The sequence below is a fragment of the Scylla paramamosain genome, chromosome 32 (assembly GCF_035594125.1).
Source record: "Scylla paramamosain isolate STU-SP2022 chromosome 32, ASM3559412v1, whole genome shotgun sequence".
Classification (NCBI taxonomy): domain Eukaryota; kingdom Metazoa; phylum Arthropoda; class Malacostraca; order Decapoda; family Portunidae; genus Scylla; species Scylla paramamosain.
In genome coordinates this window covers 10,370,226-10,387,870 of record NC_087182.1, presented here as the reverse complement: position 1 = coordinate 10,387,870, position 17,645 = coordinate 10,370,226, and the positions used below count along the sequence as shown (strand labels likewise).

Sequence of the window (17,645 nt, the reverse complement as noted above, 5' to 3'; positions counted from 1 at the left end):
ATAAGTTTGTTTGGGTGTATACCAGGGCAGGCGTAACCCAAGGTGTCACTGTATACGTACTTTTGTGTGTGTGTGTGTGTGTATAATATATATATATATATATATATATATATATATATATATATATATATATATATATATATATATATATATATATATATATATATGTATGCAATGGAACCTCACTTACCAAATGTCTCCCTTTCCAAAAAACTCAGTTTCCGAACAAAAAATTTAAACTCATAATTGCTTCCATTGTCGTACCATAATTTAGTTTTTAAACATAGTTTCTTGATTTCAAATACTACAAGACAGCAAAAGCTGCCATTTATTGCTGAGGAGAGACACAAAGAATAAGACAGTAATTCAATCTTTGAAATAAGTTAAATGTGATCCCATTGAAGAACCTCAATGTAAACAAATAAGGTTTGGCGTTCAGGAGTAATCCCAAGCCTCTTGTGGCTCTCTCTATGACCCACAATCCCATCACTACTGCACAACTACATTTTCCTAGTAGCTCTTCCCAGCAGCAAGATTTTTTTTAGCAGTGAGTGGGTTGCACCTCTCTGTGTCACTCTGTAAGGCTTCCCTCACTTGACCAGTAACAAAGAGAATGCCTGCATGGTCTAAAGAATATCTTTTGATGAGTTTTGTGTCACTAAGTTCACTCAGTACATTCTTTCTGGATAAAAAATTTTGAAGATGGAGATACTGTGGAGCAGGCATCTTAGCAGTGAGAGCATCTGTCACTACCCACTAAGGCATGGTGGATGGGTGTCTGAGAACAGATTAATCTGTTTTACATTGATTCCTATGGGGAAAATAGTTTGGGTTTTCGAATGGCATACAGGAATGAATTAAGTTTAAAAATCAAGGTTCCACAGTATATATATATATATATATATATATATATATATATATATATATATATATATATATATATATATATATATATATATATATATGGTCATTAATATGTACAAGTGCAATAATGCACATAAACTTTAATAAATATTTAATTACAATAACAAACCAAAACTGGCATAACAAACTCGCCACTCGTGTGAGCACTGGAATTTTAATAAATATTTATTCGGAATAACAAACCAAAACTGCCAAAATGAACTTGCTGTTCATGCGAGAACTGAAACTTTAATAAAAATTTAATCCAAATAACAAACTAAAACTCACAAGACTCACCAGCTGTGTGAGCTGCTGCTCATCTATCTGGTTCCTGTCCCTTCCTCCCTTTTTTTTCCTTTCTTCTCCCTTCTTTCATCTTGTCTCAAACCTCCCTCCTTGTCACCTCCCCTCACCCTTATCGGTCAGAGATGAGGGACTAATGAGTGATACCCATCTCTCTCTCTCTCTTTTTTTATACAAATCTACATCATATGTGTTTACAGAGTTGCTGTACATATACTTTACATATTTAATACAACAAATTAGGCTAAAGAAGTCACTGTTAATGCCTTCTATCTGAAAGCCTCTCTCTGTCTGTCTGTAGCAACCATACATTCACTGCAGTCTTGAACTGCTGCCTGGTCCAGCCCTCAACACTTGGCTGCACAGTAACAAACGCGTTCCACCTGCCGATGTATGTGTTCAGAAACTGTCTTTGCTAGTGCCACGTTCTGCACCTGGGCTGGAGCAGATCCCCAGGAGCGCATGTGAGAGCTCTGGTGGTGACTTTGGCATGTCGGGCAGGCTGCTGGAGAGCCTGTAGGTGCAGCACCCATTGCTGTTGCACCTTGAACATGATGGTGAGACCCGCCACGTCTCACCGGTGCTGTGCAGTGCTGGTGTTGTGCAGTGCAGGCTGAAGGCCAAGCTCACTGTTCCTGATGGGTCTCGCCGCTCGGTCCTGCACCTTGTCCAGGAGAGCGAGGTGCTTGTTTGCCGCGCCACCCCAGGCCAGGCAAGCGTACTCCAAGGAGGAGCAGACCTACACCTTATAGAGTAACTCCAGTCCCCTGGCGTCAAGGAGGTAGGAGATTCTCCTCAGGGATGCCAGCTTCCCTGAGGCCTCTCTGGCGAGTCGCTCCACGTGGGTTCTGAAGGTCAACTTACGGTAGTAAGTGACCCCCAGCACCTCCACCTCATCCCGCGGCGTCAGTGTCTCCCCGTTGAAGGTGAAGTGCAGGGCTCTACTTGTCCTGTTGATTGTGAGCTGCTGGGTTTTGTGAGCAGCAAACTTTACTTGCCACTTCCTTCCCCAGGCTGCAACGCGGCTCAGGGTGGCGTTGATATCACGGTTGGCTGCAGCTTCCTCCTCCAGTCTGTAGCTGTGGGATAGTGTCATGTCATCCGCAAACGCCTTCGCGGTAGGAACGAGGTGCATCAGATCACTGACATACACATTCCACAGCAAAGGGCCAAGGCAGCTCCCTTGAGGAACACCTGCCCTTATGGGCTGTGGCTTCGATTCCTGCCCATTGATGATTACTTTGAGATGTCTGTCTCTCAAGTAATTTTCAAGGAGCTGGAGGAGTGCACTGTCCATGCCTACAGCATGGAGCTTTGTTATGAGGGCTGCGTGCCACACTTTGTCGAATGCCCCCTCGATGTCAAGAGCCATGACAGCCGTGGTCTTCCCTTGGTCCAGAGGCCCACTCCACTCCGTTGGGAGGAGCAGGTGCAGGTCTGCCACCGACCTCCCCTGCCTGAACCCAAACTGTCTGTTGTTCAGCAGGTGGTGCCTCTCGAGGCCACAACATTTTCCAGCACTTTGCTCAGCACAGGCAGCAGGAACACGGGTCTGTAGTTTTTTGCCTCTGTCTTTGCATTTTTCTTGTGCAGAGGCACCGCACTACTCCCCTTCCACATTTCAGGCCATGTGACGTTGCTGAGGCAGTGATTAAAGAGTGAAGCGAGTGGGTGCACCAGCTCCACAGCACACTGTCGGAGTACACAGGGACTAATGTCCTGTGGTGCCACCGCTTATTTCTTGTCCAAGTTTGCCAGTATCACTTTCACTTCCTCTTCACTTGTGTTCACTCTGTCTCTAGTATTTCTTTCATGATTTGAGGGAGTAGTGGAGATGGTCTTTCAGGGTTGGGGATGCACATCTTTCAGCAAAGTGCTTGGCCAGGAGGTCCGCCTTGTCATGAGCGGTGTGGGCAATGCTGCCATCTGCCCGGTGGAGTGCAGGGATGGAAGTGCCCCGCGACTCACCCTGCCGGTCCTTGACAAGGCTCCACCACTGTTTACAACCAACCTGGCCTCCCCTTAGCTTACTCTTGAGGTTAGCTTTCCACTGCTCCACTGCCCATGTTTGTATGGTATTCATGTGCATTGTTGCCTCTCGGTGTATTAACCTGTTCCTGGCAGTGGGGTGTCTCTTAAGAGCACGCCAGGCTTGGTGCTTGGCATCAGAGGCAGTGCGGCACACAGGGCCAAACCAGGGCTGGTCTGATGCCTTGGTTTTGTAGTGTGAGTAAGGCACCCATCGGGCCTGCAGGGTGTGGAGTAGCTGGGTGAGCCACCTCACTTGCTGGTTAGTGTTGCCACGTAGCACATCTCCCCAGTCCGTGGTCCTCAGGGTGGCACAGAGGGCATCCCAGTCGGCGGCCTCCCACCTCCAGAGGGTGCGGGTAAAGCGGGTAAAGCTCTCTCTCTCTCTCTCTCTCTCTCTCTCTCTCTCTCTCTCTCTCTCTCTCTCTCTCTCTCTCTCTTTCCCCTCATTCATTTTATGTCAGTTTTGCTTCCTCCTTTCTCACTCTTGTATACGTAATTCCATTTTCATTCTCAATCAGTCTCATTCTATATATTTAGCAATCCTTAGGATTATTCTTACTTTCAGAGAGAGAGAGAGAGAGAGAGAGAGAGAGAGCCAACTTAAGGGAATTTACTGCGTGTATGAATTTACTGTTGCCGCATGAAGCCAACAGTGGGAAAATGTGACTTATACAGGTCCTCCCTTATATACAATTGGGTTATGTTCCTGAAAATGCAATCATAAAGCAATCATATAGCGAATTTAAGATTAAACAAGAAAAATGGGGATGTGTTCCAAGACCTAAAGATCCCCTAGAACCAATAAAAACTATGAAATATTGTATGTAAATACAGTTATTGCCCAAAGTAATAAAACACATGTTACATAAATAAAACAAACATATGAATAAAGCAATAAAACAAAAATAAATAAAAATATTTTCTGTACTTACTCTTACTGTTGTCAAGTACATATGTCCCCTCAAGGCTGGAGGACCCCTTGCCTTAATATCCCCTCTGAGGCTAAGGGATATCCAGGGCCTGTATTCTACATAGTGTGACATATCACTTATATATTACAACTCCTGGGGAAGTTAGACAGTGTATCTAATCAAAAGAAACAAGATATATAGGAGAAGATTACAGCTGACACCCCGACACATGCAGGCCGCACAAGGCAAGGTCTGTTTATGTTTAAGAAAACTGATAGTACTGCTTCCAGCAATTATTTATTATACTTTATTGCCTCAAAGAAGGGCATTATTTACTTGTATTTATTAATACTTATTGTCATATCTATTATATAAATCAGCTGGGGGATCATGTTATTGTACGTACAGCCATGTTGTCATAATGTTGACAGGGTTCTGATGGTCAGAAGCAATGCTAAGAAGGGGTGAACCCTGTCATAGCATTTTGTGACCAATAATACGAGTTTATGTAAGACCATATGAGTTTATAACAGAATTATGTCTCAAATGTGCCATTACGTTTCGGTATGACAAATGGATTTGGCTATGACAATGTGCTTCGACAATGCCTCTGTGCTGCTATACTTGCATGTGGAATGAGTGAGTGTGTGCTCGAGTGATCATAAAAATGAAGCGTAACCAGTCTTATAGTGGGCAAGGGGTAGCAAAGAAGAATGATCATAAAAGCGAATTATTGTATAATGGTGAATCAGATAACAGGGAGTACCTGTATTTGTCAAAGCAGCATGGAACTTGGGGTGCTAATGCATGAAACTTGGGATGGTAAGAATTTAGGACTAGGCATGAAACTCAGGAGAGTGCTGTACATATTTGTTGTGTGTATCCCAAATGCAGTAGTGCAAATGAGCTTATTTTGATGTTTTTTGTTTTTTTTTTCAAAAATTATAGAATTTTTTACATTGTTTTCTGGCTCCCTGGAACAAATTAATTTTTTCCCATTTGTTCTTCAATCGCCATAACACACATTTGCCATAATGAACGCTACACAAGAACAAATCATGTTTATTGTCATATACCCTACTGTATGTGTGTGTGTGTGTGTGTGTGTGTGTGTGTGTGTGTGTGTGTGTGTGTGTATATATATATATATATATATATATATATATATATATATATATATATATATATATATATATATATATATATATATATATATATATATATATATATATATATATATATATATATATATATATATATATATATATATATATATATATATATATATATACTCGTACATATACATATATATATATATATATATATATATATATATATATATATATATATATATATATATATATATATATATATATATATACAGTGGAACCTCGGTTCTCAAACGTAACTCATTCCTGAACGCCATTCAAAATCTGAAATGTTCGAAAACCGAAAATATTTTCCCCATAAGAATCAATGTAAAATGCATTAATCCATTCTCAGACACCTATCCACCCTATCTTCAGCTTATGACAGATGCTCCCATTGCTTAAGATGGCTGCTCCACAACATCTCCAGCTCAGAAATCATTATAGAGAAAGGATGTACTGAATGAATTTAGTGACACAGAACTCTTCATGAGATATTGTTTAGACCATGCAGGTATTCTCTGTCATTGATAAAGTGAGGGAAGCCTTACAATGATACAGAGAGGAGCAACCCGGTCACCACCAAAAATGAAGGTGATCATAACACTTAGACATCTTGCTGGTGGAAAAAGTTACTAGAAAAATTCAGTTGAAGTAGTGATGCCGTTGTGGGTCACCAAGAGAACCACAGGTGGCTCGGGATTACTCCTGAGTGCCGAACCACGTATGTTTATATCGATGCTCTTCAGTGTATCACATTTAACTTGATTCAAAGATTGAATTCCTGTCTTACCCAATGTGTCTCTCCTCTAAATATACAAAAATGAAGGAAATATTTATAGAAACCATAAATTAATAATAAATAACAACTTTTGCTATGTTGTTTTGTATTTGAAATCAAGTAACTTTGTTCGAAAACCAAACTGTTTGGAAAGGCATTCTTTAACAGAGGTTCCACTGTGTGTGTGTGTGTGTGTGTGTGTGTGTGTGTGTGTATATATATATATATATATATATATATATATATATATATATATATATATATATATATATATATATATATATATATACACACACACAGTAAACCCCAGTTTTTCCTGGTTCAGTTATCATCAGTTTACTTTAACAGCTTTTTTCTCTGAAGCCTATGTTTACAATCGAGGAAATCCCACTTTATCACAAAAAAATGGGCTATTATATTTGAAAAAATACAAGCTAAAACAAGGTGTGGGTTGAAGAAATACCCAGATAAGGGTCTAGGCACACTTGTAATGTTTTTTTTTGGCAACACTGCCTGTTGATAATGTGGTGGAGGAAACACCGACAGTCAGTCAGCTGTTGGCAGGCAGAGTAGACACTAGCTGGTGTTGGTTCGTCGGCCATGCAAGCAGTAATTTTTGTTGCCACTCTCACATTGTTTGTGGATTGATGTACTTGGGTTGCTGGTGGTTTGGCATGTTTGTGTGAGTGCTGTACATTACTGTTACTGTTGGCTTAGTGGTGCTGGTGGTTGGGTTAGATGATCATGCAGAAGCAGATTTTGTCACCAGTCAATATTGTGTATGGGTTGCTATCCTTCTGGTGATAGTGGTTTGGTGTGTTACGTAGGTGTTGTGCAAACATACTAGTTATCGTTGGTTCAGTGGTGGTGGTCAGTGTATTGTGCATACAGTGCATGTTCCTAATTTACTGAGTTGGCAGTTAATCACCATTACTGCCGCAAGGAGAGATGAGTGGTTTAATTAGTTTTCTTCTTCTTTCTGAACCACAGTCCACATAACATGGATTTTAGTACTTTGCGAGTGCCTTTGGGATGTAACCCTGCGAAAAACTGGGGGTTCATTACATATATATATATATATATATATATATATATATATATATATATATATATATATATATATATATATATATATATATATATATATATATATATATATATATATATATATATATATATATATATATATATATATATATATATATATATATATATATATATATATATATATATATATATATATATATATATATATATTATTTTTCGGTTTTTAAATTTTGTGTGTGAATTAACATGTGGGACAAGGAATGCTGGGTGAATGTTGTAGCATTCGCTGTACCAACTAGTAGCGGTATATCTGAAGCTCGCTTGTAACTCAGATTCTGGCTCATAACTCAAAGCAAAAAAAATCAACTGAAAAACTGCTCATAACTCAGAAAACTCATAAGTTGGTGCACTCATAAGTCAAGACACCACTCTATTTTAGCACTTGCAACTTCTATAACCTACAATTACAGTTTCATTAACAGCCCACATCAGACAAGATTTGGGTAAAGTTATAATGAAAGTAATGGCAAAAAATTACTCTCGAAAAAAAATTTATACCAAACATTTTCAGACTTTACCTACACTATTTTTTTTATGTATATAACTAAAGGTAACTAATACAAAGGAATTCATAAAACACCAAAAAGTTAGTGAATAAAGCCACTGTTTACACACAAAGCTGAATACTATCACTGCAGATGTCAGTGTTGGTGGTGGCAACATGGCAGGTGGAGTGGTGGAGGCAGCAGTAACAACATGCTCAGTACTATTACTGTGGGTAGTCAGGGTGGTGGCAGTGGCATAACCATAATGACAACCAAACCACTTTCTTGCTTTCCATCCACGAGTCCTCCTCACTTAAATTTCTGCCTATCCCCCATTTCATTAGGAAAAACAGCACTCTCTCTCTCTCTCTCTCTCTCTCTCTCTCTCTTCCATTCAACCTACCAGGTTGAATGGAAGAGAATGGATCCTATATATCTGGGATATCCTTTGATGAACCCATTAAAGTGCCATCTAGTGCATGATTTGTTTTTCCTCTAACATAATGACATAATCATCTTATTCTTTTCTATGCCCCACTTCACCCTGCCTCTACTTTGCTCACTGTTTTTGACTACAGCAAATACATCAGCTACTCACTGTTTCAGCTACCCATGTGACCCCTGATACAAACATTTAGTAAGATCTTGGCTAATACTGGTGAATGATTAGAGGTAAAGTGGTAGACACTGGGTATGTGTCACAGCTGTGGCATCATTTATGTGATAACGTGATATTGTACTCATGAGAGTCAAGCTGTCATAGACTAACCAGCCAACAGAATACTTTTAACATTGTGGTTGATTTTGATATTGGGGTATATAGATATACAGTGTGATAAAAGAAGGCAATGACAGAAAGTGGATCAGCTGATGAAGTAAACATACCAGATGAAGTTTGTCAAAGTGGGAAGAGGTGGAGAAAAAGGTAAAAGATGGTGAAGAAGGCTTGTTATGTGACTTATGCAACACCTGGTTCCATGCTGAGTGCCAAGGTATTTCAAGTATTAAATATAAGATCCAAGATGCCAAGGTATTTCAAGTACTAAATATAAGATCCTCAGTGTTGCCATAAATCTAGAGGATGACTTGACTTGGTACTGCTTAGTGTATAAGGCTGTCAGCAAGCAGATGATGAGTACTGTTGCCCCTCTTAAAAGAAATTTGACATTTTAAATTATGAAATCAAGAAAGTAAACTATAAAATAGATGAGATGCAAGCACAGATGAAAAGTAAGGTAGAAAAGGAGCAGATGATGAAAATAATAAAGTGCTAGTGGAAAGAAATGGATATGTCTGAGGAGTAAAAAAATGAGATGCAGTTTAAAGAAAAAATCATACAAGGAAGAAATTGAGAACATGTGGAGTCATTTAAAATAAGAATTGCATGAAAAGAAGCAAACAGAGGAGAGAATAAATGTTCTGGAAGTAGAAAGGCTGGAGCATGTAGTTAATGAAAAAGAAGGTTATAAGCAAGCATGGCGAAAGTGTTAAAAAGATAACTGAGAAAATTAAAGAACAAGATCAGGTGGAGAAAAATAACCTAATCATATTCAATGTAAAGGAGTCATGTAATCCTGACTATGATGGGAGACAGAGATGACAGGGATATGTGCATCAAAATATTTCAAATGAACTGAAAATAGAAGACATTCATATAGAATATGTAACTAGCATAGGAAGAATAGAAAATGGGAGACCACAACAACTATTGGTTAACTTAAGAGATGCAAAAGAAAAATATAGCACACTTATTGTGGGAAAGAATTTGAAAAATGCAAGGTCAGAAATATGAGAAGAATTATGATTGCCTCAGATTTTGTTTTCTTTTTTTTTATGTAGGAGGGACACCAACCAAGGGTAACAAAAGTCTAATCATTAAAAAAAAAAAAAAAAAAAAAAAAAAACGCCCAGAGATGCCGGTCCCTGAATGGGGTCTGAAGTAGTGGTCAAAAATTGAAGGATAATGTCTTGAAACCTCCCTCTTGAAGGAGTTCAAGTCATAGGAAGGTGGAAATACAGAAACAGGCACGGAGTTCTAGAATTTACTAGGGAAAGAGATGTTTTTTTGTTTTTTTTTTATGTAGGAAGGACACTGACCAAGGGCAACAAAAATCCAATAAAAAAAATATGCCCACTGGAATGCCAGTCCCATAAAAGGGTCAAAGCAGTGGTCAAAAATTGATGAATAAGTGTATTGAAACCTCCCTCTTGAAGGAATTCAAGTCATAGGAAGGTGGAAATACAGAAGCAGGCAGGGAGTTCCAGAGAAAGGGATGAACGATTGAGAATACTGGTTAACTCTTGCATTAGACGGGTGGACAGAATAGGGGTGAGAGAAAGAAGAACGTCTTGTGCAGCGAGGCCGCAGGAGGAGGGGAGGCATGCAGTTAGCAATATCAGAAGAGCAGTTAGCATGAAAATAGTGGTAGAAGACAGCTAGATATGCAACATTGCGGCAGTGAGAGAGAGGCTGAAGACAGTCAGTTAGAGGAGAGGAGTTGATGAGACGAAAAGCTTTTGATTCCACCCTGTCTAGAAGAGCAGTGTGAGTGGAACCCTGCCCAGACATGTGAAGCATACTCCATACATGGACAGATAAGGCCCTTGTACAGAGTTAGCAGCTGGGGGGTGAGAAAAACTGGCGGAGACGTCTCAGAACATCTCAGCTTCTTCATAGATGCTGTTTCAGGTAGAGATGAGATGTGAGGTTTCCAGTTCAGATTATAAGTAAAGGACAGACTGAGGATGTTCAATGTAGAAGAGGGGGACTGCTGAGTGTCATTGAAGAAGAGGGGATAGTTGTCTGGAAGGTTGTGTCGAGTTGATAGATGGAGGAATTGAGTTTTTGAGGCATTGAACAATACCAAGTTTGCTCTGCCCCAATCAGAAATTCTAGAAAGATCAGAAGTCAAGCGTACTGTGGCTTCCCTGCATGAAATGTTTACATCCTGAAGGGTTGGAAGTCTATGAAAAGATGTGGAAAAGTGCAGCGTGGTATCATCAGCGTAGGAGTGGATAGGACAAGAAGTTTGGTTTAGAAGATCATTAATGAATAATAAGAAGAGAGTGGGTGACAGGACAGAACCCTGAGGAACACCACTGTTAATAGATTTAGGAGAAGAACAGTGACTGTCTACCACAGCAGCAATAGAACGGTCAGAAAGGAAACTTGAGATGAAATTACAGAGAGAAGGATAGAAACAGTAGGAGGGTAGTTTGGAAATCAAAGCTTTGTGCCAGACTCTATCAAAAGCTTTTGATATGTCCAAGGCAACAGCAAAAGTTTCACCAAAATCTCTAAAAGAGGATGACCAAGACTCAATAAGGAAAGCCAGAAGATCACCAGTAGAGTGGCCTTGACGGAATCCATACTGGCGATCAGATAGAAGGTTGTGAAGTGATAGATGTTTCAGAATCTTCCTGTTGAGGATAGATTCAAAAACTTTAGACAGGCAGGAAATTAAAGCAATAGGATGGTAGTTTGAGGGATTAGAATGGTCACCCTTTTTAGGAACAGGTTGAATGTAGGCAAACTTCCAGCAAGAAGGAAAGGTAAATGTTGACAGACAGAGCTAAAAGAGTTTGACTAGGTAAGGTGCAAGCACGGAAGCACAGTTTTGGAGAACAATAGGAGGGACCCCATTAAGAATACTGATTAACTCTTTGCATTAAAGAGGTGGACAGAATAGGAGTGGGAGAAAGAAGAAAGTCTTGTGCAGCAAGGCTGCAGGAGGAGGGTAGGCATACAGTTAGGAAGACTAGAAGAGCAGTTAGCATAAAAATAGAGGTAGAAGATAGTTAGAGATGCAACATTGCAGCGATGAGAAAGAGGCTGAAGACAGTCAGTTAGAGGATGGGAGTTGATGAGACCAAAAACTTTTGATTCCATCCTGTCTAAAAGACCAGTATGAGTGGAACCCTCTGATATGTGAGGCATACTCCATACATGGGCAGATAAGGACCTTGTACAGTTTTAGCAGCTGGGGGGAGTGGAGACATCTCAGAATGCCTAAATTCATAGAAGATGTTTTAGCTAGAGATGAAATATGAAGTTTCCAGTTTAGATTATAAGAAAAGGAGAGACTGAGGGTATTCAGAGTAGAAGAGGGGGGGCCAGTTGAGTGTCTTTGAAGAAGAGGGGATAGTTGTCCGGAAGGCTGTGTCGAGTTAATAGATGGAGGAATTGATTTTTTGAGGCACAGAACAATACCAAGTTTGCTCTGCACCAATAAGAAATTTTAGAAAGATCAGAAGTCAAGCATTCTGTGGCTTTCCAGCATGAAATGTTTACCTCCTGAAGGGTTGGACATCTATGAAAAGACGTGGAAAAGTGCAGGGTAGTATCATCAGCGTAAGAGTAGACAAGAAGTTTGGTTTAGAAGATTGTTGATGAATAATAAGAAGAGAGCAGGTGACAGGACAGAATCCTGAAGAACACCACTGTTAATAGATTTAGAAGAACAGTGACTGTCTACCACAGCAGTAATAGAATGGTCAAAAAGGAAATAGAGATAAAGTTACAGAGAGAAGGATAGAAGCCGTAGGAGGGTAGTTTGGAAATCAAAGCTTTGTGCCAGACTCTATCAAGAGATTTTGATATATCCAAGGCAACAGCAAAAGTTTTACCAAAATCTCTAAAAGAGGATGACCAACTCAGTAAGGAAAGCCAGATTACCAGTAGAGCGGCCTTCATGGAACCCATACTGGCGACCAGATAGAAGGTGGTGAAGTGATAGATGTTTAAGAATCTTCCTGTTGAGGATAGATTCAAAAACTTTAGATAAGCAGGAAATTAAAGCAATAAATTGGTAGTTTGAGGGATTAGAACAGTCACCCTTTTTAGAAACAGGCTGAATGTAGGCAAACTTCCAGCAAGAGGGGAAAGGTAGATGTTGACAGACCAAGTTGAAAGAGTTTGACTTCATAGTTTCTTGAGAACAATAGGAGGGACCCCATCAGCTCCATAAGTCTTCCGAGGATTCATGCCAGCGAGGGCATGGAAAACATCATTGCGAAGAATTTTAATATTTAGCATGAAGTAGTCAGGAGGAGGAGAGGGAGGCACAAGCCCTGAATCATGCAGGTTAGAGTTTTTAGCAAAGGTTTGAGCAAAGAGTTCAACTTTTGAGATAGATGTGATAGCAGTGGTGCCAGCTGGTTGAAATAAAGGAGGAAAAAAAGAAGTAAAGTTATTGGAGATATTTTTGGCTAGATGCCAGAAGTCATGAGGGAGTTAGATCTTGAAAGACTTTGACACTTTCTATTAATGAAGGAGTTTTTGGCATGGTTCCGGGCAGAAATATAAAGGGCATGAGATTCTGGTGATGGAAGGCTCAAGTACCTTTTGTGGGCCACCTCTCTATCATATATAGCATGAGAACAGGCTGTGTTAAACCAAGTTTTGGAAGGTTTAGGTCAAAAAAAAAAAAAAAAAAAAAAAAAAGAGTGGGGAATGTACGCCTCCATGGCAAACATTATCACCACTGTTATGCGCTCAGCACACAGATACGAGTCTCTTTCATGAAAATAGTAGTCATTCCAAGGAAGACCAGCAAAATACTCCTCAGGTCATCCTAAATAGCAGAGGCACCTCTGCTTAGGGGGATCCTGAGGAGGGATTGGAGTGACAGGACAAGATACAGATACAAGATTGTGATCGAAGGAGCCCAACAGAGAAGAGAGGGTGACAGCATAAGCAGAAGGATTAGAGGTTAGAAGGTCAAGAATGCTGGATGTATCTCCAAGACAGCCAGGAATACGAATAAGGTGTTGCACCAATTGTTCTAGGTCGTGGAGGATAGCAAAGTTGAAGGCTGGTTCACCAGGATGGTCAGTGAAGGGAGAGGAAAGCCAAAGGTGGTGATGAACACTGAAGTCTCCGAGAATGGAGATCTCCACAAAAAGGAAGAGAATCAGAATGTGCTCCATTTTGGAAGTTAAATAGTCAAAGAATCTTTTATAGTCAGAGAAATTAGGTGAGTGGTATACAGCACGGACAAATTTAGTTTGAGAGTGACTCTGTAGTTGTAGCCAGATGGTGGAAAACCTGGAAGATTGAAGAGCATGGGCACAAGAGCAGCTTAAGTCACTGCACACATAAATGAAACATCCAGGTTTGGATGGAAAATGAGGGCAGAAAAAAAAAAGAAGGGAACAGAAAAGGGGCTACTGTCAGTTGCCTCAGACATCTGTGTTTCAGTGAGCAAAAGATGAGGAGGTTTAGTAGAGGAGAGGTGGTGTTCTACAGACTGAAAATTAGATCTAAGACTTCGAATGTTGCAGAAGATAATGAAGAAAAAGTTGAGGGGGGGGTGCCAAGACACTTAGGGTCAATACCAGAAGAGCAGTCCAACCTGGGGACATTTATGGTCCCTTCCCCATCTTGGGACTCTGAGGCTGGTGTAGGAGTCACCATGTTAATTTTGAATTTTAAGTGAAGGTTATGTGTGTAATTGGGTGCTTGTAGTTTTGTGTGAAGGAAGAGAGTTGTCTTTTGAGAGCAGGCTGTGACTGCCCCCTTGTATTGTGAGACACAAAGAGAAACATTCATTGAGGTCACAGTTGGGTTTAATGAAGTTCACAACACTCCCTGATTCAGTGCTTTAGACTTCACTGGGAGTAATTATCGTTTCCGCACATGCCTACTGCCTCCTCCTGGTACAAGTAAGCAACACAAAGATGACAATATTCTATGAGCATAGTTAAAACAAAAAACACAATGAAGATTTTACTTGCTATATTAAAAAGGGAAAGTGTGTAAGAAAGATTTTTAAGTGAAGGAAGATAAACCGTACAGTAAGAGGTAAAAGATAAGGTCATTCATTATGGCAATCCAGAGAATAACATGATTTCTGGAGATTTGTGAAGTTTGTTTATAATTCTTTGGGTAACTTTTCTTGTTTATATAGCAATGTTGATATTCTTGCTAACAAAAAGGAAGAAACTGAGTTACTTTCTGAAGAATATAAGCTTAATATTACTGCAATAACTGAAGTGAAACCCAGTTATGCATCAACACTCATTGATGGGAGTTCTTCTGAATGGTTATGCCCACCCATTTCATAATCTATCAGAGAAGGGATGAGGTATCTGTATTTATTTTAAGGAAAATCCCAAAGCCAATGAAATAAATTTTTTGCCTCAGTACAAGGAAAGTGTGTAAGTAGTAATTTTGTGGTAAACCTGGATAAATTTTGATTGGGTTGTATTTACAGGAAAAGTGAACCATAGGGATGGATAAAGGGGGCATGACAGAGAATCAAGGAAACAATCACAAATTAGTCTGAAAGCCAGATAAATCATCCATGAGAGGTTTCTGCTAGGAATCAAGCATTAGGCTCTATTCAAACTAGAGGGCAATGCACACAGGCAAAAGTAAGTTGTTTGCCCACTGGCATTTTCTCCATCTTTGCCTGTGGGCAGGCAAGTAAACTGCCCATGATGGTAGTTGAGCGATTTCACCTGGCACTGGCCATCCCGCCCAGCAGTGCATCACTGCCAGACTTACGGAGTTACAAAGGGAGATTTGGAACCGTGACTGTCAGTTTGTCAGGGATTTACACTACATCTACACCAGATCATGTCTAACCCTTCACCCAGCAAGAATCAGTGGTCAGGAAGTGCAATCCTTCACCTAATTTGAATTTTATCAGCAACACCCATGACTATGGTAAGTGAAAATAGACATATACAGAGCCAGCCTTTCCACTACTTCCTATCTCCATTTTGTCCTTTTTCTTTTTCAGGGACAGAGAAAGTATTATGGTGCACAGTAACAGCTTCTTGTGGTCCTTCTTGGTTCACATGTCATACCAGACAGTCTTCTTGATTACATTAAACAGATACATTGCCTAGCTAAATAGCTGCTCTACTCTGACTGGGCCAGGCAGGCATTGGTGTGTGAATGTCAGTTTCTGTGTGCCCATAGGTTTTGCCCACTAGTGTGGACAGAGTTTTGGTTAGGTCACTCACAGAAATACACATCCAACACCTACATTGATCAGGTCAAGATGATCACCAACACGGGTGGATTTTTGGACAACTTTGACTGTCGCTACATGATCTAACCTGACAAAATGACATCAAACCCAGAAAGGTGGTATGCACTACAGGGCAGCTTGACGCCAGTCCTTAACATGCAGGTCGTCAAAACATGCTATGGGTCAACAATTTGCAATTATCCTCATTACAGTGGATATATATATATATATATATATATATATATATATATATATATATATATATATATATATATATATATATATATATATATATGTATATATATATATATATATATATATATATATATATATATATATATATATATATATATATATATATATATATATATATATATATATATATATATATTATTTATTTTTTTCATATGCTTTGCATTTTCCTTGGAAATCATCAGTTTTCATAAATAAGGACCAAATGTACATGAAAACTTATTTCCTTCTTAGTGAAATACTTGGATCACATAATATTACAGTAGTGTATATCTTTATCACTGCAAATTGTTCATTCCTGAGACATTTTTTTTTCATCAAATTTATTGTTTCCTCCACGTACCCAACTTACCTTGTGCTGTGATGGTCTGCAGGCAGTGTCAGGAGGAAGGGGAGTGAAGGACAGGAGGAAGGAGGTTAGAGGAGGGGATTTCATTAGCACATGTTAGAAACAATGTCTAGGCCAATCAAAAAATATTAATAAAAAACAGCCAATAGGTAGGTTGTATTCTGCAAGGTGGGAGAGAAGAGCCTGATTATGAGTCAATCTTGGAAGATGGCTCAGAGCAGTGGCTGTGAATGCAATTACTTTGAGGCAATAAGAAAATTTCACAGCAATAACAAAGCTTAACCACCTTCAGTTCTTCCCAATGAGGATTCCAGTGATGAGGAATTACCAGAGGACCAATAAGGCAGGTTAGGTTAGGTTTAGTTAGATTAGGTTCCGTTAGGTTTAGTTAGGTTAGGTTTAGTTAGGCTAGGTTAGGTTAGATTAGTTTAGTTAGGTTAGGTTTAGTTAAGTTAGTTTTAGTTAAGCTCCCTTTTTTTCAGTGTCATGCGTGAAGACGAAACTACATTTTCCTGATTTCCCTTGGTGCTTTATGGATGAATCTCTGCTTGTTTTCATCTCAAAACATTGATTTACATGTGTGGAGGTATTAAAAAAGGCTGATTTGCAATAGAAACTTCATGGATTCATTCGAAGCACATTAAAATCTACCAGAAAAATGCAATTTCGTCCGAAAATGTTATACGGGTACACTGATATAAATTGACCCTAACAAGTTTGCTTACGTTGAAATCTATCAGAGCAGTTTATCTAAAAATGGGATCGGTGATGATTATTGTTAAAGCAAAGCCATAACGACATTTTTTTTTTTACCGACAACAACATATTTAGCGTTTCACCGCTATTCGTGTAATGGGTGTGTCTTTATTGTGTTTGGTCGTGACGGTGAGTGACAAGTAAGACAGAGGCAGGAAGACACCCAAACATACATTCAGGGTCCTGGAAAAAGAGCTTTACGGCTTTGTCTTCTTCACAAACGCAAATAGTTGTGTTGAAACTGTATATACCATAATGATGCAATGAATGAAAGCTTACCAAAACGTGAAAGTGCACAAATAAATGGAAGTGAAGTCAGAACCGTCATCTACTTTTTCACTAAAGGGGTGGCAATTGATCTTGATCTTGATGGTACAGGTGGCACAGGATCACTCCTGAGCCAGGCCTTTGGATCGGCAACTCCTGTAGAAAGGGGGGAAAAAAAAGAGAAACGAACAGCATCCTCTATCCTAATTGTTCATACACCTGGCACGCCACATTCTCTCCAGAAACTCTTTCACCGCCTCAATCATCCTTTCATTCGCCTCTCTACACAGTCCCAGCAACAACACCATCCATTCCTTTCCTGTCTTCTCCACTCTTTCATTCCTATCATGCCCTAACTCAGTCAGTATCACTT

The 17,645-nt window shown here is 39.6% G+C and overlaps 1 protein-coding gene across 6 annotated transcripts in view; it reads right to left on the bottom strand.

The window, feature by feature from the left end:
- LOC135089177 (protein C12orf4 homolog) overlaps positions 1-17,433 on the bottom strand; it is a 116,456-nt gene extending 99,023 nt beyond the window's left edge. For 3 of the 6 annotated variants that reach the window (XR_010261407.1, XR_010261408.1, XM_063984489.1), the window contains exon 1: positions 17,285-17,433. The gene's annotated coding sequence lies outside the window, so the exon portion shown is untranslated. Of the gene's footprint in view, positions 1-16,252; positions 16,269-17,284 lie in introns of all 6 variants that reach the window. The other 3 variants (XR_010261405.1, XR_010261409.1, XR_010261406.1) reach the window with 2 other exon arrangements.
- Positions 17,434-17,645: the final 212 nt, after the last annotated feature.